Source organism: Scyliorhinus canicula, chromosome 8 (assembly GCF_902713615.1).
Source record: "Scyliorhinus canicula chromosome 8, sScyCan1.1, whole genome shotgun sequence".
Taxonomy (NCBI): domain Eukaryota; kingdom Metazoa; phylum Chordata; class Chondrichthyes; order Carcharhiniformes; family Scyliorhinidae; genus Scyliorhinus; species Scyliorhinus canicula.
In genome coordinates, this window is record NC_052153.1 from 117279089 (window position 1) to 117303896 (window position 24808).

The 24808-nt window shown below is 43.1% G+C and overlaps 1 protein-coding gene across 4 annotated transcripts in view; it reads right to left on the bottom strand.

Annotated features, from left to right (window-relative positions):
* Positions 1–24447, bottom strand: part of fer (fer (fps/fes related) tyrosine kinase) — a 364060-nt gene extending 339613 nt beyond the window's left edge. For 3 of the 4 annotated variants that reach the window (XM_038805141.1, XM_038805139.1, XM_038805142.1), the window contains exon 1: positions 24043–24447. The gene's annotated coding sequence lies outside the window, so the exon portion shown is untranslated. The remainder of the gene's footprint in view (positions 1–24042) is intronic. The other variant, XM_038805140.1, reaches the window with a different exon arrangement.
* Positions 24448–24808: the final 361 nt, after the last annotated feature.

A 24808-nucleotide genomic window follows, 5' to 3' on the forward strand; every position in this document is an offset into this window, starting at 1 on the left:
CGTTCTATGCTTTTGGGGTCAGTAGCTATACCTCATTTCACAATTTAAAAATTATGATCAGTGGTCTGGCTTGTTCAGCAGTAACATCTGCTGTGGTCATAACATTGTGCTATGACTGACATCGAGAACTATTTCTGGAGGTGTCAACATTTTGAACGATTGTGGCCCATACCCAATATTCAAAAATGTTTATAGTCTGACAATTAATTTCACAAGTGGGGTTAAATACACAATAATTCCACACAGAGAATACATTTTGCACTATGACAGATTAAGATAAATATATATGTATTAAATTCAGGATTGTGATTCCATAGACAAAGAGTGTTTGTATGTTAGCAAAACATAGATCTTCAGAAATAAGATGAAAGGGTATTATTAAAGATTTGACACACACAAACAAATTGCTGCTCAAGAACATACTGCATTTGATTATTTATTTATTTTTTTTAAACAGTTTTTTTAAACAGAGCAGAGGGCAGCAGAGCAGAGCTTCTGATTGGCTGTTCAGGAGAGATTTGCATACGTGCAGTGCGGTCAGCGTAAGTTGAAGGTGCACCTGCATCAGTGACCCGAGGAGTTCGACGGAAGGCGAGCATCAGGGCAGCAGAGCAGAGCTTCTGATTGGCTGTTCCGGGGAGATTTGCATACGTGCAGTGCTGTCAGCGTAAGTTGAAGGTGGTTTGTGAAGGGGCTGTTCTCGAGTGACAGCTTTACCCGAAACACTACTTAAGTAGTGTCTCCCACCCATCCTCCTCCTCTAACCAAAAAAAAAGTTCTGTCCGTTGGATTGCTAAACTAACAAGTTTTTTATTTTTATTTTTCAGTAGTTGGGAAGTTAGTTCAGTGGGAATGGAGGCTAGGGCAGTTGAATGTTCCTCCTGCAGAATGTGGGAGGAAAGGGTCACTTCTAGTGTCCCTTCTGACTACATCTGCGGGAAGTGCACCCAACTCCAGCTCCTCGAGAGCCGCATTCGGGACCTGGAGCTGGATGAACTTGGGATCATTCGGGAGGCGGAGGAGATTATTGAGAGGAGTTGCAGGGAGGTAGTCACACCTCAGGTAAAAGAAGAAAGTAGATGGGTTACCGTCAGGGGAGGGAGAGGGAACCGGCAGGCAGTGCAGGGATCCCCTGTGGTCGTTCCCCTCTATAACAAGTATACCGTTTTGGATACTGTTGCGGGGGACAACTTACCAAGGGGTAAGCAATAGGGCGCAGGTCTCTGGCACAGAGTCTGTCCCTGTTGCTCAGAAGGGAAGGGAGAAGAGGAACAGAGCACTTATCATTGGGGACTCCATAGTTAGAGGAACAGACAGGAGGTTCTGTGGGAACGAAAGAGACTCACGGTTGGTGTGTTGCCTCCCAGGTGCCAGGGTTCGTGATGTCTCTGATCGTGTTTTTGGGATCCTTAAGAGGGAGGGGGAGCAGCCCCAAGTCGTGGTCCACATAGGTACCAACGACATAGGTAGGAAGAGAGATGGGGATTTGAGACAGAAATTCAGGGAGCTAGGGTGGAAGTTGAGAGCTAGAACAAACAGAGTTGTTATCTCTGGGTTGTTACCCGTGCCACGTGCTAGTGAAGTGAGAAATAAGGAGAGAGAGGAGTTGAACACGTGGCTACAGGGATGGTGCAGGAGGGAGGGTTTTGGTTTCCTGGATAATTGGGGCTCATTCTGGGGTAGGTGGGACCTCTACAAACAGGATGGTCTTCACCTGAACCAGAGGGGTACCAATATCCTGGGGGGGGGGGGGGGGAGACTTGCTAGTGCTCTTCGGGGGGGTTTAAACTAATTCAGCAGGGGGATGGGAACCTAAATTGTAGTCCCAGGATGTTGAGAGTAGTGAGGTCAGGGATAGGGTTAAAAGTTCGAAAGAGGGCACCAGCAAGCAGGACGCTGGTTTGAAGTGTGTCTACTTCAACGCCAGGAGCATCCGGAATAAGGTGGGTGAGCTTGCAGCATGGGTTGGTACCTGGGATCTCCTTGTTGTGGCGATTTCGGAGACATGGGTAGAGCAGGGACAGGAATGATTGTTGCAGGTTCCAGGATTTAGATGTTTCTGTAAGAACAGAGAAGATGGTAAAAGAGGGGGGGGGGTGTGGCATTGTTAATCAAGGAAAGTATTACGGCGGTAGAAAGGACACTTGAGGACTCGTCTACTGAGGCAGTATGGGCCGAGGTCAAGAACAGTAGAGGAGAGGTCACCCTGTTGGGAGTTGTCTATAGACCTTCGAATAGTTCCAGAGATGTAGAGGAAAGGATTGCAAAGATGATTCTTGACAGGAGCGAGTGTAACAGGGTAGTTGTTATGGGGGACTTTAACTTCCAAATATTGACTGGAAATACTATAGTTCGAGTACTATAGATGGGTCAGTTTTTGTGCAGTGTGCGCAGGAGGGTTTTCTGACACAGTATGTAGACAGGCCAACAAGGGGCGAGGCCACATTGGATTTGGTACTGGGTAATGAACCCGGCCAGGTGTTAGATTTAGATGTAGGTGAGCACTTTGGTGATAGTGATCACAACTCGGTTATGTTTACTTTAGCAATGGGCAGGGATAGGTATATACCGCAAGGCAAGAATTATAGCTGGGGGAAAGGCAATTATGATGCTATTCGGCAAGATTTAGGATGTATAGGATGGGGAAGGAAACTGCAGGGGATGGGTACAATCGAAATGTGGAGCTTTTTCAAGGAACAGCTACTGCGTGTCCTTGACAAGTATGTACCTGTCAGGCAGGGAGGAAGTTGTCGAGCAAGGGAACCGTGGTTTACTAAGGAAGTTGAAGCACTTGTCAAGAGGAAGAAGAAGGCTTATGTTAGGATGAGACATGAAGGCTCAGTTAGGGCACTTGAGAGTTACAAGTTAGCCAGGAAGGACCTAAAGGGAGAGTTAAGAAGAGCGAGGAGAGGACACGAAAAGTTGTTGACAGATAGGATCAAGGAAAACCCCTAGGCTTTCTATAGGTATATCAGGAACAAAAGAATGACTAGAGTAAGATTAGGGCCAATCAAGGATAGTAGTGGAAAGTTGTGTGTGGAATCAGAGGAGATAGGGGAAGCATTAAATGGATATTTTTACACTGGAGAAAGACAATGTTGTCGAGGAGAACACTCAGGTTCAGTCGACCAGGCTAGATGGAATTGAGGTTCAAAAGGAGGAGGTGTTAGCAATTTTAGAAAATGTCAAAATAGATAAGTCCCCTGGGCCAGATGGGATTTATCCTAGGATTCTCTGGGAAGCCAGGGAGGAGATTGCAGAGCCTTTGTCCTTGATCTTTATGTCGTCTTTGTCGACAGGATTAGTGCCGGAAGACTGGAGGATAGCAAATGTTGTCCCCTTGTTCAAGAAGGGGAGTAGAGACAACCCTGGTAATTATAGACCTGTGAGCCTTACTTCAGTTGTGGGTAAAATGTTGGAAAAGGTTATAAGAGATAGGGTTTATAATCATCTTGCAAAGAACAAGTTGATTAGCGATACTCAACACGGTTTTGTGAAGGGTAGGTCATGTCTCACAAACCTTATTGAGTTTTTTGAGAAGGTGACCAAACAGGTGGATGAGGGTAAAGCTGTTGATGTGGTGCATATGGATTTCAGTAAGGCGTTTGATAAGGTTCCCCACGATAGGCTATTGCAGAAAATAAGGAAGTATGGAATTGAAGGTGATTTAGCGGTTTGGATCAGTAATTGGCTAGCTGAAAGAAGACAGAGGGTGGTGGTTGATGGCAAATGTTCATCCTGGAGTTCAGTTACTAGTGGTGTACCGCAAGGATCTGTTTTGGGGCCACTGCTGTTTGTCATTTTTATAAATGACCTGAAAGAGGGTGTAGAAGGATGGGTTAGTAAATTTGCAGATGACACGAAGGTCGGTGGAGTTGTGGATAGTGCTGAAGGATGTTATAGGATACAGAGGGACATAGATAAGCTGCAGAGCTGGGCTGAGAGGTGGCAGATGGAGTTTAATGTGGAAAAGTGTGAGGTGGTTCACTTTGGAAGGAGTAACAGGAATGCAGAGTACTGGGCTAATGGCAAGATTCTTGGTAGTGTAGATGAACAGAGAGATCTCGGCATCCAGGTACATAAATCCCTGAATGTTGCCACCCAGGTTAATAGGGCTGTTAAGAAGGCATATGGTGTGCTAGCCTTTATCAGTAGGGGGATTGAGTTTCGGAGCCACAAGGTCATGCTGCAGCTGTACATAACTCTGGTGCGGCCACACCTGGAGTACTGCGTGCAGTTCTGGTCACCACATTATAGGAAGGATGTGGAAGCTTTGGAAAGGGTTCAGAGGAGATTTACTAGGATGTTGCCTGGTATGGAGGGAAGGTCTTACGAGGAAAGGCTCAGGGAATTGAGGTTGTTTTCGTTAGAGAGGAGAAGGCTGAGAGGTGACTTAATAGAGACGCATAATATAGTCAGAGGGTTAGATAGGGTGGACAGTGAGAGTCTTTTTCCTCGGATGGTGATGACCAACACTAGGGGACATAGCTTTAAATTGAGGGGTGGTAGATATAGGACAGATGTCAGAGGCAGTTTCTTTACTCAGAGAGTAGTAGGGGTGTGGAACGCCCTGCCTGCAACAGTAGTAGACTCGCCAACTTTAAGGGCATTTAAGTGGTCACTGGATAGACATATGGATGAAAATGGAATAGTGTAGGTCAGATAGGCTTCAGATGGTTTCACAGGTCGGCTCAACATCGAGGGCCGAAGGGCCCGTACTGCGCTGTAGTGTTCTATGTTCTAGTGTGGTCTTTGGGAACTTAAAGAAGTCTCATATATTCAAAGCAGTGAATAACCTCCACTCCGATCTGACTTTTCAGACAAATGCTGCCATATTTTGACTGGGTCTCCATATCTTCCAAAAGAGGCTGGACTGCATTTCTAGACCTTTTTATAATTCAGTCTGACAATTGTCAGAGAGTTGGGCAAGATTAAGTTTAAATAGCCAGGCTGATCCAGCCATCATTAAGGGAACCCTGTGCAATGAATCATATCCAAACCTTTTAGTGAAGAATCCAGAGAAACCAGTTAATGTCATGAACCTTGAGGATTCAAGAATCTTGGCCACCATTATATTCTCCTGTGCCCAGCTGAACATGAAAAAAAATCTGAAAATTCTGTTCACAAACCTGGATCAGATTTTCGAAAAGCAAATTCAATCCAAGGTCGTCAGCAAATTGGACTTATTGTTTGGTTAACAGAATTAGATTGTTCAAATGTAATCTTGTTGAGGTGCAAAAAAAATAGCTGGGCATGTGAGATAGCATGAGTCATTGTAAAGGAAACACGACTCTATAGTCAAATGAAGGAATTGTCTATTCTTCATCCTTTTCTGCTGTGTGAAAAAATTCTCTCAAATGATTCAGTGAAGCAAGATTTCCAAAATGAAAAAGTTAAGCAATTAGGAACAGGTTTACAACCAAAACGTCACCGAGTGAACTGACATTAAGCATGATGATAGAAATTCAAATGGGGAATTTAAATTTGGCTGACAATTTGCAAGAACGTGTTACCTTGTGGAATCCAGAGATTTTATTCCTGTTTGTAAACCGAATCAAGACTGTAGCCATCTAAAATGGACACCAGTATACAAAATGGAGAACTGCAAAGAATGCAGGGAAAAACAGACATAGTAAAGAGCAAACAGCTTGCAGAAGCATTCAGCATTGGGACACTTGCAAAAACCGGTTTCCCGACAGCTGCAGAGTTCAGGCAGTGCTGTTAATGGGAAAACAATCTACATACTAATGAGGTGATACCGGGACAGTCCCGGGCACAATAGATACACTTAAGTATCAATCGATACTTTCAATAGAGAAGCAGACATGATGGAGCCAGGGAAGCCAGGACAATGATTCCCAAGAACCACCCCAGCCATCAAGGAACGACCCGAGGATAGGGGGGGGTTCAAACCATATCGATTGGGAAAAGACCCAATCGATCCCCAGCAGGTGAGGAAGCCCACCCCAAGGGGCACGGACCTCCTGGGACCTATAAAAGAAGGTCCCGCACATGGTTCGGTCTCCTGTCTCCGGCCTCCGACTCCAGCCTCCAGAATCCTGTCTTTTACACCAGCCGTCAAGCAGCAGCCATCAATAAGTAAGTGCCAAAACGACGATCGCTACCTTGACCCAGGCATTACTTATACCCGTGCCGACCAGTAGTATCAAGAAGTTGCAGACCAGAACGGAACGAAGGCCTTGTTCCCTGACCTTGCCTGTTCCTTCTTAGATAAGTATTAGTCGTTTAATGGTAGAGAAGTAAGTTAGTCTTTAGCGTGTGCATGAGTATTTATTATAATTGTTATAATAAACTCTAACTGTTTGGACTTACTAATTGGTGTATAGCTTTAAACTTGACCTTGATGCTTGTGACGGTGTCTTTTATGGCACCTGGCGACTCCAGAGCATATAAATAAGAAACAGAGCCAAGCGAGTGTTAAGCACACTTCCTCTGTTGGAGGAGTGTTAAACAAACTAACTCAGAACGAGCAACAAGACAGACACTACGATTGCATGACTTTGCGAACGCATCTCAAAATAAACATGTAATCGCACTACCTTCTTAAGATTCTTTTCTTTGTGGGGCCAACCAACAAAAAAAATGCCGATTATAGCTTAATAAACTACTTCAGAGAGAAACCTCATCTTTTGCTCAAGCTGCATTAAGGACCGAAAGGAAAATATGGAATCGCCCACATTCTCACCATCACAGAATGCATTTCAGTCAAGGAATGAAAGTGTTGGTATGCATGCAAATCCAGCACAAATTTTGACTCAAATTTCCACTAACAGTTAATCAGATGATGATAAATTAATTGGCTTTGATGATACTAGTGGCATAAATATTGGCTAAAATACCATGAGAACTGTATTCTTCAAATAGAGCTACATTAGTGTTGTAAGCCTACTTGTGACACTAACAAAGATTATTATTATATTATGTGGCACCCGAAAGCCTCAACTGAAAGACCACGCTCCAAAAATGCAGTGCTCCCTCAGTCCAATAGCTTGCCATCAATTCCTGACTTCCAGTTCAGAGTACCACAACAGCCAAACTGAAACTCATGGCCTTGATGAGTTGGAAGGAAATATGCTCTAAAAAGTTCAAAGCTTTCCCCCAACAGAATTAAATTTGTGAAGGAATGGTGATATGAATGTGCACTTTTGCGAAAAGTTGCATGTGCTTTGCCATTTTACATCAGCAAGCAAGGATAAAGGTCAAGGCTACAGAAGACAGTCAGTCAGTTCCATGGTCTTAACAATCTCATCCCACTGTACCTTCATATGGTTCAAAATATTTATCTAGTTTCCTCTTAAAAGACATAACAATCGTTATCTCAACTATCCCCCCCTCCCATGGCAAAATATGTAATCACTGATTCTCCAAACAGAGGAATGTTTTTCTGGATTCATAAAAAACTTCATAATTCTGAAAAATTCACTTCAATTGTCTATGAGCCATCTGTGCTTCAGTTGAAGTTATCTCAATATCTTAACTTTGCTCAAAATTATTGTTCTTCATCCCTATTTTCTTGGGGAATCTACACTGTTCACTTAATTATTCCAGTGTTTTCTATACTGGTGTGTGTAAAACTGCAGTGTACTCTAGAGAACAGTGGACATAATGGCTACTGGCATTCAATACATATGTTAAAGCCAGGCGGAAAAACTGAGAGCACGAGCTAACCAAGAGACTATTGTCAGGAGTTTCGTAACATTTTGTAACACAAAAAATCCTTTTTTTTTCTCTACACTTGCCATTTTCTTTGCTGGTCTGTTGAAATTGGGTTCAAAGAACGGAAACTGCTAACAATCTAAAAAGAGTAACATTTCAAGCTGCTGTTTGATTGTCAGTTTTATTTGAGTATATTTTTTTGATTCCAACATAAAATTTAGGAGCATCAGCTACATATCTCAGATCATCAGCTCGAGAGACCACAGGGCAGGCATGAAGCTCCTTCGGGCAATGTGAGAAGCATTCCATACACAATTAGTATAGAGAATATCAGCAAAAACAATTTTCTCTTATTTTCTGGAACAAAAAGGAATTGATAGTTCTGTAAAAAGTGCAAATTACCGTAGAGACTTTGCCACTGTTTATTTTAATAAATTTGTCTCTCAGTTTGTGGCCAAACCACTATTTGATACAGCATTTCCTTCTTCTGTTTTCTCAAGTCTAAAATTAATCAAGGTTTGATCAATTGAATAGCGAGAGACCTTTTCCACTATCAATTTAAAATGGTCGCTGAAAGCAAGGTCTGTAGACTGAGGTGGTTTGCTGGAGCAGGGAATGCTTTGCAATGGGAAGTGATTAAAACAAAGACCATTATGTCTCAAAATGGGAAAATGGAATACAGGAATATACATTCAAGCAAAGATATGGCAAACATACAGTGCAGTGGAAATAGTTTTGGAAGGTTCTGGCAGACAAAATGGGACAAATGGCCTCTTTCTGTGATATATATGATTTTACACATCATAATGGAACTTGTGTTGGAGCTAGTAAACAAAATACACATCCAGAATGGGGAATATAAAGGTTCACTCTCGTTCTTAGATGCAACTCTGAAGAAAATGTGACTAAAAACCAGAACTGAAACACCAGAATGAACCATTTGTAAAATATAAACCACCAGGGCAAAAATACTTCTGCAATGTTTAGGGCAGCACGGTAGCATTGTCGTTAGCACAATTGCTTCACAGCTCCAGGGTCCCAGGTTCGATTCCCGGCTTGGGTCACTGTCGGTGCGGACTCTGCACGTTCTCCCCGTGTGTGCGTGGGTTTCCTCAGAGTGCTCCGGTTTCCTCCCACATTCCAAAGATGTGCAGGTTAGGTGGATTGGCCATGCTAAATTGTCCTTAGTGTCTAAAATTGCCCTTAGTGTTGGGTGGGGTTATTGGGTTATGGAGATAGGGTGGAAGGTGCGGGCTTGGGTAGGGTGCTCTTTCCAAGAGCCAGTGCAGACTCAATGGGCCAAATGGTCTCCTTCTGCACTGTAAATTCTATGAAATATTTCAAACCTGAAAATTAAGCTAACACACGAACAAAACGTACATCAAATGAATGTTTATCTGTGAGCTGAATCAACAAATGAAAAGAGCTGAAGATATAGCTCAGAAAATTACATTTATCTGGAGAATGGGTAAAGACCGACTATCTGTATGGCAGAATGCAGCTGAAGAAAAAAAATAATTCTTACCCCCACCCCAAATCGTTCAACTCAAAAACCTTTTGTATCATTAGTTGCAGGAAGCGTGGGCTGACAACAGGGCAGTGAAGTTAAAAGCATGTAGGACCTTTGTGAATGACAGGACTAGTTTTCTAACTCTCAGTGAGATTAACGCGAGGGAAAGAAACAAAAAGGAATAACAGGAAATAAGGAATTAGTCAAATTAGGTACAGGAAGAGAAATAAAGGAGGGAGTGTGTTATAACCCCCATGAGACCCAGGGGAACAACCCGATTAATCTCCCCGTGAGCCTCGTGGAGTATGAGCTCCTCCGTTGAGGGCGGAGGCCCAACAGTAGGATAGTTAATTCTGGACATTAAAGACCGGCCCAGGTAGGAGTCAAGCTGCAGAGTAGCTGGGCCAGGAACTGTTACTTGCATACAACTTAAGCAATAAACCATTTGTTTTAACTCTCCTTTCCGGACTCCTCTGTAACCACAAAAGAGAGAAAGCCCAAATTCAGACAATGAAAAGTGACAAAGGGGATAAATCTAGGAATGATTTGCAATCTCCAAGAGATAGACTTCAGATTTAACTATTCCCTTTTTGGCTAGGCTAGACAAAAAGGAGAGGTTGGAATATCAGCAGGTAATAGATGAGATGCTGAAGGTACACAGGAGAAGATAGGGACCCAGCGCAGCTGGAAAAAGGGAAGGAACTCCAGGTGAGCTTTGACCAACTATCTACCAGGAAGGAGGTACAACAATTCAGACGAGCAAAGGGGGCAATTTACGAGCATGGAGAGAAGGCTCATTGGTGGGTCCAGGTGTGGGACAGGGCAGGGAAGTTGGCGATAGCTCCAGATCAGATTAACAAGGTCTTTAAGGAATTCTATGAGAGGCTGTACAGGTCAGAGCCACCTGGGGGAGGCCAGGAGATGCAAGAATTTCTAGATGGGCTGGAGTACCCGAGGTTAGGGGAGGGGGACAGGGCTACATTAGAAGGGGCAATAGTGGAGCAGGAGATAAAGGATGCGATTAGGAGGATGCAGTCGGGGAAGGCGGCAGGGCCGGATGTGTTTCCGGTGGAATATTGGAAAGAATTCAAAAATAAGCTGGTACCGCTGATGGTGGGGATGTTTGAGGAGGCGATAGGGAAGGGAGTGTTACCACAAACTTTAGGGCAGGCATCAATTTCTCTGTTACTTAAGAAAGATAAGGATCCCACAGAGTGTGGGTCATATAGGCTCATATCACTTTTAAACACAAAGATATTGGTGAAGGTCCTGGCAGGTTGGCTAGAGGAGTGCGTCTTGAAGGCGATAGGTGAAGATCACACGGGGCTTGAGAGGGAGCCAGCTCTTTTTGAACATTAGGAAGGTATTGAAAGTGGTTATGGTACCGGCGGAGGGGAAAGAAACTGGTGGTTGTGGCATTGGACGTCGAGAAAGCGTTTGACCAGGTAGAATTGGGGTACTTGATGGCAGTTCTAGAGCGGTTTGGAATTGGACCCAGAAGATTTGAGGACTGGGTAAATCTATTGTATAAGGAGCCGAGGGCCAGTGACCACACAAATAACATCAGCTCAGAATACTTTCCTCTCCACCATGGACCTAGGCAGAGATGTCCTATGTCCCCCCTGCTGTTTGCACTCGCGAATGCGCCGTTGGCCATCGCATTAAGAGGTTTGGGGGTATGGAAAGGGATAGTGCAGGGGGTGGGGGTTGGGGGGGGGGGGCACTCTGTAGGTTTTCTAGTTTGGTGGGGAGGGTGAAAGCTGATCTGGCAAGGTGGGATGGTCTCCCTCTGTCATTGGCAGGTCGGGTACAGGCGGTTAAAGTGAATGTGCTGCCGCGATTGCTGTTTATTTTTCAATGTCTGCCGATTTCCCTGCCAACGTATTTTTTTTTTCTTTATTTTTTTTTAAAAGAGAGATTGAAGGGATGAATACCTCGTTCATATGGGGAGGGAAGGTGGCCAGAATTAAAAAGTGCAACTACAGAGAGGAAGGCAGGCAGGGGGTTTGGGTCTTCCGAACCTGATGTATTATTACTGGGCGGCGAATGTGGAGAAGGTACGGAGCTGGGTCAGGGGGTTGACTCCCAATTGGTCAGAATGGAGGAGAGTTTGGGTAGGGGGTCGGGATTGAAGGCGCTAGCAAAACCGCTGCTCCCGATGGCCCAGGGTGAGATACCAGGAAGTCCGGCAGTAATAGGTCCGTTGAGAATTTGGAGGCAGTTTCGACAGCACTTTGGGTTAGAGGCAGGGTCAAGAGAAATGCCGATTCGGGGGAACGATAGATTTGGCCAGGGAAGTGGGATGGAAATTTTCAGAGATGGGAGGAGAAAGGAATTAGGACACTAAAAGATTTGTTTCTTGGGTGTCGTTTTGCAGGATTGAAGGAAGGAGCTGGGAGCGAAATATGGGCTGAAGCAGGGGGAAATATTTAGATACATGCAGGTTCAAGACTTTGCCAGAAAGATACGAAGGGCCTATTCTGTGCTGCATTTTTCTATGTTCTATGTTCTAAAGCTTCCCAGTAGAGCCGGCTTCCACATTGCTGGAGGAGGTGCTGACGATAGAGGACTGGAGAAGGGGGTAGTATCGGCGGTTTATGGGGCTATTTTGCAGGAGGAGAAGGAGCCTGGAAGGGATCAAGGCAAAGTGAGAGGAAGAGTTGGGAGAGGGTACGGAGGAGAGGTGCTGGTGTGAGGTGCTCCAGAGGGTGAACGCCTCCACCTTGTGTGCGAGGTTGGGACTGATACAGCTGAAGGTGGCGTATAGGGCGAGAATAAGCCGGCTCTTTGAGGGGGTAGAAGATGTATGTGAACGTTGTGGAGAGGGCCCTGCAAACCATATTCATATTTTTTTGGTCCTGTCCAAAGCTGGAGGATTACTGGAAGGAGGTGCTTATGGCAATCTCTGAAGTGGTGCACGTGAAACTGGACCCGGACCCTCGGGAGGCCATATTCGGAGTGTCGGCCCAGCCAGAGATGGAAATGGGTGCGGAGGCAGATGTTGTAGCCTTCGCCTTGTTGATTTCCCGAAGGCAGATCCTGTTGGGGTGGAGATCAACCTCTCCCCCCCCCCCCCCCCCCCCCCCCGTGCACTGGCGTGGTGGGGGGACCTGCTGGAATTCTTGATGCTTGAAAAGGTCAAATTTGAACTGAGGGGAAGGATGGAGGGGTTCTACAATTCATGGGTTGGGAGCTGGGAGGGTTGGAGGGAGGGGGACCGTATGTGTTAATGTTGACTATGGGTGATTCCTGATTCCTTTGTCATTTGTTTATGCTAACATGCGGGCCAATGTCTGGAGTTTGGTGGTAGGATGGGACCGTTGTTATTGATATGGGAATTGACATTACATTCGTTACTGATTATTGTTTATTGTTAGGTTTAAATTTGGGAGAAAATGTGAAAAATAGGTGAAAAAATTTTTTTTTTTTTTTTTTTTAAATAGTTACACTTCAAAAGTAATGTTGTTCAACACAATAGCTTATATGTGGAAAGCAAGATTGCATAAACAGAAAGCAGATTCATGACCAGATAATCTACTGCTTGTCGCAGAGAGATACATATTGGTCAGGTCCCCAAAATAATTCTCCTGCTTCAAATAGTGCCATCAGAATCTTTTACATTCACCTGAGTGGGCAGATGAAGTCTTGTTTTAATCTATCATCCTGATGACACCGCCAACAATACAGCAGTCATTCAATAGTGCACCACAGAGGCAGTCTATGAATTGCGACTTGAACTCCCAAAGAGGTAAGTTTTAAAGGAGCATCTAAGAGAGAGGAAGATGGGGACAAAGGGTTAAGGAGGGAATTCCAGAGCCTAGGCTGAAGCAGCTGAAGGCACAAACACCGAAAGTGGATCAATGAAAATTTGGGATTACAAGATGATAGAACTGGACAGAGCAGAATCAGAGCATCACAAAGCTGGGGAGGACTACAGAGACAACGAGGGGACACGGCCATGTAAGGATTTGAAGGAAAAGACAGAAATTTTAAAATTGAAGCAGTGAGAACTGGAGCCAATGTAGATAGTGAGCAAAGAGACGGAAGTTGAAGACTACAGCTTTGGTCGGTCCAATATTTAGTCGGCCAATATTTCTGCTCATCCGACATTGGATGTCAGCCAAGCAACATGACAAATCAGAGGCAGCAGTGGCAGGGCAGAGAAACATGGTACTGAGGTTCTGCTTTATGTCATCAGCAAACATATGAAAAACTGAAGATTGAGTTTTCAGAAGTTGTTGCTGAGAGACAGCCTACAGATGCAAAATATACTTCTGGATAGATCCTTGAGGGACTCCAGAAGCAATGTTGCAACATCAAGAGAAGCAATTAAACCACATAGGATAAATTAAATTCCTTCTGAATGTTCAGTCTGATCTCAGACAGGTGTCAACTGAGCCAGGCCTACAACTACCTGATGGTGATTTTAATGTTTTGAAATTTTGATTATGCCCGAGTTGACAGTTAGAAGATAAAAAAAATGCTCAACTTCCCACCCCTGATTATTGACCAGCAATTATTAACAAGTGAGTTTATATAAAAACTGAGTACGGTAGGATTAGGTTTGGCTGGTAACTGCCTAGGTTCAGAGGCAATCATAAACTTGAACAAGGTACAAAATGCCTAGCCAAAAGTGCGCATAAAGCCCAGCCCCTCCGTAATGAGAATCATTTGCAGTTCAGGAATTAGAAAAACATTGGTGAGAAAGGGTGTTGGGGAAAGTTGGAAAACAAAACCTTCAAAATAAGTTACTGCAAAAATGAAAAATGAAACGTCCTGAATTTCAAAACAGCAAAATCACCATCAGGGATTTGTTTTGCCAATCAAAATATTGCTGCAGGACAACTTAGTTGGGACCAGAGTTACAAAAAACACAAGGAGACATTCAATTGTGAGCTGCATTTTTCCAAACTGACAAGAGCTTAGATGTTTAGCATTACAATTAATCTTGAGTTGAAGATCACGTTATCCTAGATTCTAAGAAACAAGTACGAAATTGCAAACAACTGTAAAACCAAAATCCTTTTATCATGCAACTAAACACTCTTGCTTCTGCAAAAAAGATTTAAATTCCAAACCATACCAACTTATTAGTTCCGACTGTTCCTAACATCAGACCAGCTAGAAGGTTTGCAGGTCATGGTGAATAGATTATTAGTCACGTTTAACAGCTATTTTAAGCAGAATTTGAAAGTACTTTGAAAACATCAAATTTGATTCCAACTCCATCTCCAAGTTTGCCGACGATACGACCATAGTGGGCCGGATCTCGAATAACGACGAGTCAGAATACAGGCGGGAGATTGCGAACCTAGTGGAGTGGTGTAACGACAACAATCTATCCCTCAATGCCAGCAAAACTAAAGAGCTGCTCATTGACCTCAGGAAGCAAAGTACTGTTCACACCCCTGTCAGCATCAATGGGGCTGAGGTGGAGATGGTTAGCAGCTTCAAATTCCTTGGGGTACACACCACCAAAAATCTGTCCTGATCCATCCACATCGACGCTACCACCAAGAAAGCACAACAGCGCCTATACTTCCTCAGGAAACTAAGGAAATTTGGCATGTCCACATTAACTCTGTTTTTTGTTACAGATGCAGCATTGAAAGGATCCTATCTGGCTGCATCACAGCCTGGTATGGCAACTGCTCGGCCCAAGGCCACAAAAAACTTCAGAGAGTCCATCACGCAAACCTGCCTCCCATCCATTGACTCCATCTCCCGTTCCTTGAGGAAAGCAGGCAGCATGATCAAATACCCCTCCCACGAGGCTTACTCACTCTTCCAGCTTCTTCCATCGGACAGGAGATACAAAAGCCTGAGAACACGCACAAACAGATTCAAAAACAGCTTCTTCCTCGCTGCTACCAGACTCCTAAATGACCCTCTTATGGACTGACCTGATTAATACTACACTCCTGTATGATGCTTCACCCATGATGTCGGTGTCTATGTATTTACATTGTGTACATTGTGTTGCCCTATTATGTATTTTCTTTTTATTTTATTTTCATGTACTTAATGAGCTGTTTGCCGAAAAATACTTCCACTATTCCTCAGTACACGTGACAATAAACAAATCCAATCCAATATCAATTCAGCTATGAACACAATAACACGTGTCTCATAGTAAGTTTTTGGGAAAAGATGAAAAACAGTCTAATTTCTTTCAAATATGGATATTATTCTCCAGTTCTGTGTCTGAACGCAGCTCCAACCCACAGTGTCACAATTTCCACCATGGGTAGAGCAAGGAGACAGGTCCTGAACCCACCCCAGTCGGAATGGGGATCAAACTCCATTGTGTTAGCACTAATTTAATCCACATCAGTCATCCAGCCAACTGAGCCCCAAAGAAGTCAGAGTTGCTGTGACAACATGCACTTACACGTGCATGTTTTAGTCTGGAGCTATGAATGTTCCATTAACATATTTACAATAATTGTACCAACAGGTACAATTAAAAACAAATCCACAACAGTGGCTCTAGTTTTGGCAATTGTCCGTTACATTTTTCTAGAAAGTTATTTTACGTCGCCTGGGTGGAAACTAAAACAAATCATGGACGATGCTCTACTCAGTCTTCCTGAACAATTATGAGGAGGTTGTCGAAATACTTTTTTTGTCAATTGCTTGGTGACACTGCTAAGCTTGAACTAATTTTATATTTTACTGGAGTATAGTTGGGAGTCAGAGCTTTTTGTTACAAATGTAACTCAACATATCTATGAGTAATTGGTTGTTTATCCACTTCCTTTTTATAATTCTGTGTAATCTTTTCAAACATGACTACAGAGAATTAAAGTTTAATCCAGAATTAGTTACATCCTCAAAATGCTCAACATGTCTGTTCATATCAATTGTTCCTTCCTCTCAGCTCTTCGACTATGCCATTTACAACTATCAGGAAAGACTCAGACTGGGCTCTTTTCTCTAAAAAATAAAAGACAGAGGTTTCCGTATAGAGGTCTATATAAAAAGTTATCTTTTCATATATTTCCAACTGTGAGAAGTTCAAAACTAAGGAACATAAATCCAAGATTAAAATAGAATAAATCCAAAAACAAATTCAGATGTTGCTTTATTCAAAACGGTTAGAATATGGGACTGGCTATCACAAGAACAGGAAGGTAGAAGGGGTAAGAAGCGGTCAAGTGAGCAGGATGGAAGAAGTGGTGGGAGCAGTGGGAAGTGAGGATAAACAAAAGTCAGGCTCTGATGCTCTGGCGACATAGGTACAAATCCCACCAAGGCAGCTGTTGGAATTTTAATTCAATTAATAATTCTGGAATTTAAAAAAAGTAAATCTGAGTTATAATGACCAGGAAACCATTGTTGATTGTCTTCAGTAACGTAATTTAATGAAAGAAATTGACCATCCTTACCTGGTTTGGCCTATATGTGACTGCACACCCACACAATGGGGCTGACCTAGTGCCCCCTTATCTAGCTAGCCACTCAGGTGCACCAAACTGCTATTAAGTCTAAAAAAGGAATGGACTGCATGAGCCATGCAGCATCGATCTAGGCACTGGAAATAGTAAACCAAGCCTCATTTACCCTGCAAAGCACTCCTCACTAACAGTAGTGAGTCGTCAATGCAGCAGAAAGTGTCCCAGAAAATAGAAGACAAAGAATGGAGATAAGGGGGTCAGTTTCAAGATGGTAACCTGTAGCAAGTTGAGTGCCATAAGAATCAGTGTTGGAACCGCAATTATTAATTATATATATTCATGACCTAGATGAGGGAGTGAATGTCCCATTGCAAAGTTTGCGGATGACACAAAAATAGATGGGAAGGCACAAGTGGTGAAGATGACGCAAGTCTACAAAGGGATAGGTTGAGTGAGTGGGCAAAAACTTGACAAATGGACTATGGACTATAATGTCAAAAAATCTAAAGTTATGAAGATTGGTAGGAAGAATAAAGGAGCTGAATATTATTTAAATGAAGGAAGACTGTGGGAGCACAGAGAGATTTGGAGGTGCCCGTGCATAAAAAACAAAAAGCTAGCATGGATGTTCAGCAGGTAATTGGGAAGGCAAGTGGAATGCTGACCTGTATTTCAAAGGGAATGGAGTATAAAAATAGGGATGTCCTGCCAAAACTATACAAGGCACTAGTTAGACAATACCTGGAATACTGTAAACAGTTTTGGTCCCCTTATCCAAAGAAAAATAGACTGGCATTGAAAGCAGTCCAGAAGGTTCACTCGGTTGATCCGGGTGTGGAGGAATTTTTTATGAAGAGAGGTTGAGTAGGTTGGACCTGTACTCATTGGAGTTTAGAAAAATGAGAGGCAACCTTACAAAGACATGTAGGATTTGCAAGGAGTGTGACAGGGTAGATGCCGAGAGGTTGTTTCTCCTTGTGGGAGAGTCTAGGACCATAGGGCATAATCTGAGTGAGAGGTTTCCCACTTAAGACAGAGATGGAAGGAGGAATTTCTTCTCTCAGAGGGAGTGTATCAGTGGATTTCTTTACTGCAGATGCTGTAGAGGATGGGTCGTTAAGTCTGCGCCCGGCTGAAATAGACAGATTTTGAATCAGTAAGGGAAACAAGGGTTATGGGGAAAAGGCAGGAAAGTGGAGTTGAGGATTATATCAGGTCAGTCATGATCTTATTGATTGGTGGAACAGACCAGATGGGCCAAATAGACTATTTCTGCTCCCTACATCAAATTCAGAAACAGAATGGTTAATGGAAATGTTGAATTATTTTGATCAACATCAATTCAGGACAATCGAGCTTTAAAAATTCCAAGCTTTGAGCCTCCTTTCCTCAATTACACCAAAAAATATTTTAACAAAATATAAACATGAATGCAGAAGAGTATAACTTAAACAGAACCAGTCATATCTCGCATGATGTGCCAACTAATAAGGTTACTACAGAGGACTACCTACAGCAGAAGTAGCATGCAATAAACAGAGCTAAGAAATCCCACAACCAAAACATCAGATCAAAGCTCTGTAGATCTTGCCATGTTGAGTCATGAATGAGCCTGTGTGAGGTGCTCTTTCAGAGGGTTGGTGCCAACTCGAAGGCTAAATGGCCTTCTTCTGCACTATAGGGATTCTGTAGACACTCAGATGCACAGCTTGGATTTCACCAGGACCAGTCAGCTCCTGTCCTCATCAGACATTGGCAAGAAAGCTTGCCCTCGAAATCAAAGCAGCATTTGGGACTGAGTGTGACATCAGGGAGTCCGAGCAAAATTGAAGTTATTGGAAATCAGAGGGAAAACTCCCCACTGCCTGGAATGTTCCCTAGTTCAAAGGAAGGTGGTTGTGATTGAAGGAGGCCAATAATCTCAGTCCCAGAACATCGCTAAAGGATGCCCTTACATTCAACCATCTTTAGCTTCTTCATCAATGATCTTCCCACCATCATATAGAGTCGTGTGGATGATCACTGATGATTCCAGAATATTCAGTTCCATTTTCTACTTCTCAATCCATGATTATGTGCAACCTGACATGGACAATATTCAGGCTGGAGTTGATAAGTGGTATGCAACATTTGCATCACACAAGTGCCCAACAATGACCATTTCCATGAATAGAGACTAAGTTAAACCACTGTTCCTTTGTTTAATGACATTACCATCACTGAATCCAACACCCTCGACATCCACAAACGTAACTGAATCAACCAGATAAATATGATGGTGTGGTAGGAATTTCAGGTATGTTGTTTCATATGGATTTGGTGCAATAAGGATAAAAGCCTGAGTTAGTGCATGTATGACTGCTGCAATAACGTTTTTTAAAAATCCGGGTTTGCAAGACAGTTACACTTTTTGAGAGCTGGAAGTGTAATTAAAGGCATCGGAAAGCTTGGCTAATGGATTTTTGGTTTGATTAAGAGCGTTTCCTGGGGAGCAGAGAGATGTAGACATTGGGCGAGATACTCCGGTTCCCACAGACGCACGTTTCTCGTCACTCGCCATTCGCTGGCGGCGGAAAAGTACCTTCCTACTGTATGTCAATGGGACTTCCCACTGAAACCATCCACACCCCCAAGAAACAAGCTCATGAAGGTACACTGGCAGCAGGAAAAATTAATCCTGACAACTGGAGAATTGCGGCCATTGCGTTTCAGCTTGGTAAAATTATGTAACTAATGGGAGGAGCTAGTGTACCAGGCATTTTAGTAGAGAAGCAGAGATTATTCATTTGGTTCCTGGAAGTCAAACCATGAAGACAGCTTCTGAACACTTCATCTAGAGATCCTACATTGTTATTCAAGTCTATCTCTTAAAACAGTCTCAAAGAACATCTTTTAAGCAAGTATGTCTGGGTCTGCTATCTGTATTTAAAAGTGGATGGTGACCTGAGATGGGTTTGTTTATGTGAAAATAAAGTTTACAGTTTAAGGTTTAATGTGTTACTGTATTGATTAGCATTGTTTAAGGGGCAATTGTAAACTATTTGCTTGTGTGATGTTAAAGATATTTTAATACTGTGTTAGTAATAAGGTTTGTTTTAATATACCATAATCGCTATTTTGCGTGAATTCACTCCTGCAGCGAGGCATCCTTTCCTCAATCTTACAAAATTAAAATAAAATATTGGGGTTTCAGACAAGTGTCCTCGCCACTGTTGAGGGTATGGTCCAGGGTCATAATAATGGCTACAAGAGCACGTCAGAGGGTGTTTTTTTCTTTATTTATTCACGGGATGTGAGCATTGCAGGCTAGGAGTCAGGAGCATGATGAGGTACACTACTTGCCTAAGTGACTTTTTCTCCAATAACACTCAAAGTTTGAGACCATTGAGCAAAAAGCAGACCACTTGATCGCACCCTGTCCATAACCAAATAAAGGACAAATCTAATGCCTCCAATTACTACCCCATCAGTCTATGTTCAATAACACATACCTGGACAATTTTCCACTTTACTGGGTTGATCCTGGTGCTGTAGCTGAACTTGAACAACTTGGCGAGAGATGCAGGGAGTTTGAGAACACAAATCCTTGGCACTACATTCACTCCCTCCAAAGCTAGGGCAACGTGATAATCTAAAAGATACTCTCACTCCAACAACTCACAAGCGTTTCTTTGACAGCAACTCTCAAACAGACAACTATTATCACCTGGAAGAAAAAGCGAATTTCCCTCTAACACACCACCCTGACTGAGAAACATATCACCGCTCCATCATGATCACTGGAGCTCCCTACTCAATAGCACTGTGGGAGCACCTTCACACACAAGACTGTAGTGATTCGGAGCAGTTGCGGTGGCACATCACCACCTTCTCAAGGGCAATTGTGTATAGGCAATAAATGCTGGCCTTGCCAGTGATGCGCACATCCCATGAATGAATATAAACAAAATTATACTTCCTTTCATATCCTAACCATGTAAATCAATGTCCCAATGAAACACTGATGATTGGTGCAATTGAGTTTCTTCCACCAAAACATAATTTTCTGACACTCATCCCTTCCCCATATCGAATTATGCTAAAAATGCTTTCAAATCTATCAAAATGTTGCTAATTTTCTGACCTAAAAGTAAATTACATAAGTTTCCTCTGAATTAGGTTAACACTTCACCTGTTGAAAACTCAATTCAGAGTTTCTAACAAAGATTTGCATTCATAAATTATTATACTTGAGATCTAAAAGTAGTACGTGTAAATTTCACTTCAAAGTAATGAATTGTAAATGTAACAAAAATACGCACATAATATCTGATAAGCATTAAGACCAGCCACCAGTTAATCTACATTTGGTGGTACTGATTGACACAGGCAGTTTATCAAGACAGAAAACTACACTTCTGAAATGGGATCTAAACAACCAGTTTTCAGACAAGACCTTGATTTAACATCTAACAACACCTTCAATAATGCAGCATTTTCTCACAACTGCACCAAGTATGTGTTCCTGTGGCACCAGCAACACAGACAACAACTTAGTTACATAGCCTTTAACATAGAAAGACATCTCACAGCACTTCACAAATTTGCAAGATGACAAGTAAATGGGTTCATGGAAAAGAGATATTAGAAATGGTGGCCAAAAGCTTGGTCAAAGGGACTGGTTTTAATGAGAGCCTGCAGGACAGAAAAGCATGTGAAGTTAATGGAGGAAGTTCGAATGAGGTTTGGACGATTAGAGACGAGAGCCAGAGGAATGGGAAGTCGGTGAAGAGACTTGTTAGTTATCGTGATGGGGAGCAGCAAGGTCACAAAAGTGATATATATAAATAAGCATGAGCTCCTTAAACTGGAGACATTCAGGAATCAGGAACAATTGTCAGTTGACAAGGACAGGAATAACGGGCGAATGGGTCATTGGATTAAGGAGGTCACGATTTGGATGAGTTGAAGAACGAGAGTAAACCAGCAAGAAATTGGTTGTAATCTGTGACCAGTGCTGGGGACTTAGCTATTTATATTAATGACTTGAATGAAGGGGCAGAATGTATTGTTATCAAATGTGGTTACAATACAAAGAGAAGTAGGAAAACAAGTTGTGAGGAGGACACCAAGAGTCTGCAAAGGGCTATAAGTAAGTGGGCAGAAACACAGCAGATGAACTAAAATGTGGGAAAATGAAAGTTGCCCACTTGTGGGAAAAACAGAAAAGCAAACAATATTTCAATAAAGGCAGACTGCTAAATGCTGAGCTTTAGAGGTGGATCTAATTGTTCTTGTACACAAATCACAAAACGTTAGCCTGCAGAAACAGCAAGTTATTAGGAAGATAAATGGAATGTTGCCCTTTATTGCAAGGGGAAGAATATAAAGTTAGGGAAATCTTGATGCAACTGTACATGGCATTGATGAGGCCACACTTAAAATGCTGTGTATGTTTTGGTCTCCTTGAAGGAGGGATGAACTTGCACTGCAGGAAGATCAGAGAAGTTTCACTAAGTTGGTTCCTGGGATGAAGGGTTCACCTTAAAAAGAAAATTAGATACGGTCGAGTCTATACTCATAGGAGTTTAGAAGAATGAGATGTGCTCTTACTCAACCATGGAACATTCTGAGAGGCCTTGACATAGTAGATGCTGAGAGGATGTTCCCCTAGTGGAGAATGTAGAACTAAGGGACACAGCTTCAAAATAAGGGGTCTCCTATTTAAATATGAAATGAGGAGGAATTTCTTCTTTCGTTACGAGTCATTAATCCTTGGAATCCTCTACCCCGGAAATCAGTGGAGGCTAGGTCAGTGAATATATTCAAGGCTGAGTGAAATGGATTTTTGGTCTGCAAGGGAGTCAAGGGTTATAGTGAGCTGGCAGGAAAGTGGAGTTAATGCCACAATCAGATCCACCATGATCTTACTGACTGGCAGAGCAGTCAAATGGCCTAATTCTGCTTTTCTTAGGTTCTCTCCAAAGGCCTTGAACCTCTTGCCTTCGGAAGATGGCCACCATCTTTCACAAAACCTCTCAATCAGGTTTCTGCCCTGCCACAGCACTGTAGCTCAAACCAAAGTATAAATGAAATTGCCATGACTGTGACCGGAATGCATTTCCCAGTTTCCCCTTCCATAAAGCCTTCGGCACAGACCACCATCCTCATCCAACATCTCTCCTTTAAGAACAGCCCTCAATTTCAGTCTTATCGATGCAACTGTAACAGAACACCTTCAGCAGATTTCTGTATAACCCCTGAAATTCATGAAGACCTATCTATGATCTGTTTTCTTCCTCATTTTTCTTTGCTTCCATCATACAAAAGGTGGTAGAACAAGCTTCTGATGACAACAGTTTTCATTTTCCACCATTTGTCTAGATGCCTCAACTGAATCTGTTGTCAATGCAGTATTGCATGAGCTGCCATTTCTTTCAGTTAAATACTGGTATAGGTATGCTTTGAGTACACACCTGAACCCCATTCTCAACTATTATATCAGAAACCCCAATGGCCGATTTGATTGTCAGTTTACATTCCATGTCCATATTCTGTGCATTTCAAAATCTGGTAACAGTACCCACATCCTCAGTCTGTGTTGAAACCTTTATTTTCGCTTCCCCAGACATGGCAAACTGATCTATTCTTCACCCTCCGTGATCATTGAAACTCATCCAAAACTTGACTGACCGTATCAAAAAGCATCTCCACTCATCAACCCTATTCTTGCTCACCTATATTGGAGTAACTATGGGGGCAGGAACCAATTTAAATAAAAACAGGCTCATCCATCCCTATCACTGTAATCTCTCACTCCAATTTACCCCAAATTAAACTTGTGATCTTTCATTTCTCACACCCACTACCCTTGGCCCCATAAATTTAATCTAATTTGATCAAATCATCTAATTTGCTGAAGATTTACAGACTAATGCCATTAATCTAATCTGCTCCGTGGGTAAAGAGTTACAGACTTATAAGTGAATAATAGTTGCAAAAAGAATGTGGGCAGACAATTATCAGAAGGAAAGATTCTTTTAAGATAAATATTTTCATAAAACATGAACTGTTCCATCAGAGCAACCATTTGAGCACGGGCTGTATCATTTAAAGAGATATTTGGCAAGTAATTTAAATCAGACAGCATTTATACACTAATAACCCACAATAAGAAAAGATTCTGCATCTCATCTAAATAAAGTAAAATTGAGCATGAAGTTGCAGGCTATGACTACAGATAAACAAACAGCAGTCAATCACAGTCGGGCCAAATAACAGTACAGCCCAGGATACAGAGGCAATGGGCCGGGCAGTCGGACGAGTGTTATCGGTGTCCGGTCAGTGATCAGTTCACAGATACCAGGGCGTTCAGGCGGTAGGCGGGCCAGGGTCGCCCACTGGGGAATGTGAGGGCGATCCCTCCGATCGATCGGCCAGGCTTGTTTGTCGTCTGCACACAGACCAAGGCTTGCCTACCTCATCAATAACCGAGTGAAGTACAAAAATCGCGCCCCTGGAACACCGAGTACCCGGTGTTTAGACCCCGAGCCGGAAACATGGATCAATCCTGCAAGCGGTTGACTTTTTAACTTTTACCACTGGTCGAGGAGAGCCGTTCCCAGGCGGTGCGCACAAAGCATGCCGGTCGGTGACGGCCAGGTTCCAGCTGGTCGCCAGTGCGCCTGCGCGGCAGTGCCTGCCTTTTCCTGTGGACGTTTCGGGCTTCTCACTGATTAATGCTTATCTTCATCCTTTGAGCCATGTCGTCGCAAATGCAGCTGACGAGCTGCTGTCCACGCAGCGTGCAACGTGCAAAAAAAAAAGAAAAGTCGATCATTTTCAAACCATTCACTGTTGGAGACGTGCCACTCCCTGCAATCATGGGGCGGGGCTGTGGTGTGCACATGCGCGCGTTGGGCGCCAGCATCCCCTGACGTCAGAGACCGAGCGGAATGCCCGTCCTGTCGTCTCGTGCCTCCATTCTGCTCTCTGATTTGTGACGGGTCAGTTGCCACCAAAAGGGTCAGGCGGTGTCTGCATTGACAGCTCAGGGATGCTCTACTGCCTGAGAGTGTGGTGGAGGCTGGGTCAATTCAGGCTTTCAAAAGGGAATTGCATCATTTCTGAAAGGGGAAAAATGGACGATGACAGGAAAACCTTCTGGATTGGATTGGATTTGTTTATTGTCACGTGTACCGAGGTACAGTGAAAAGTATTTTTCTGCAAGCAGCTCAACAGATCA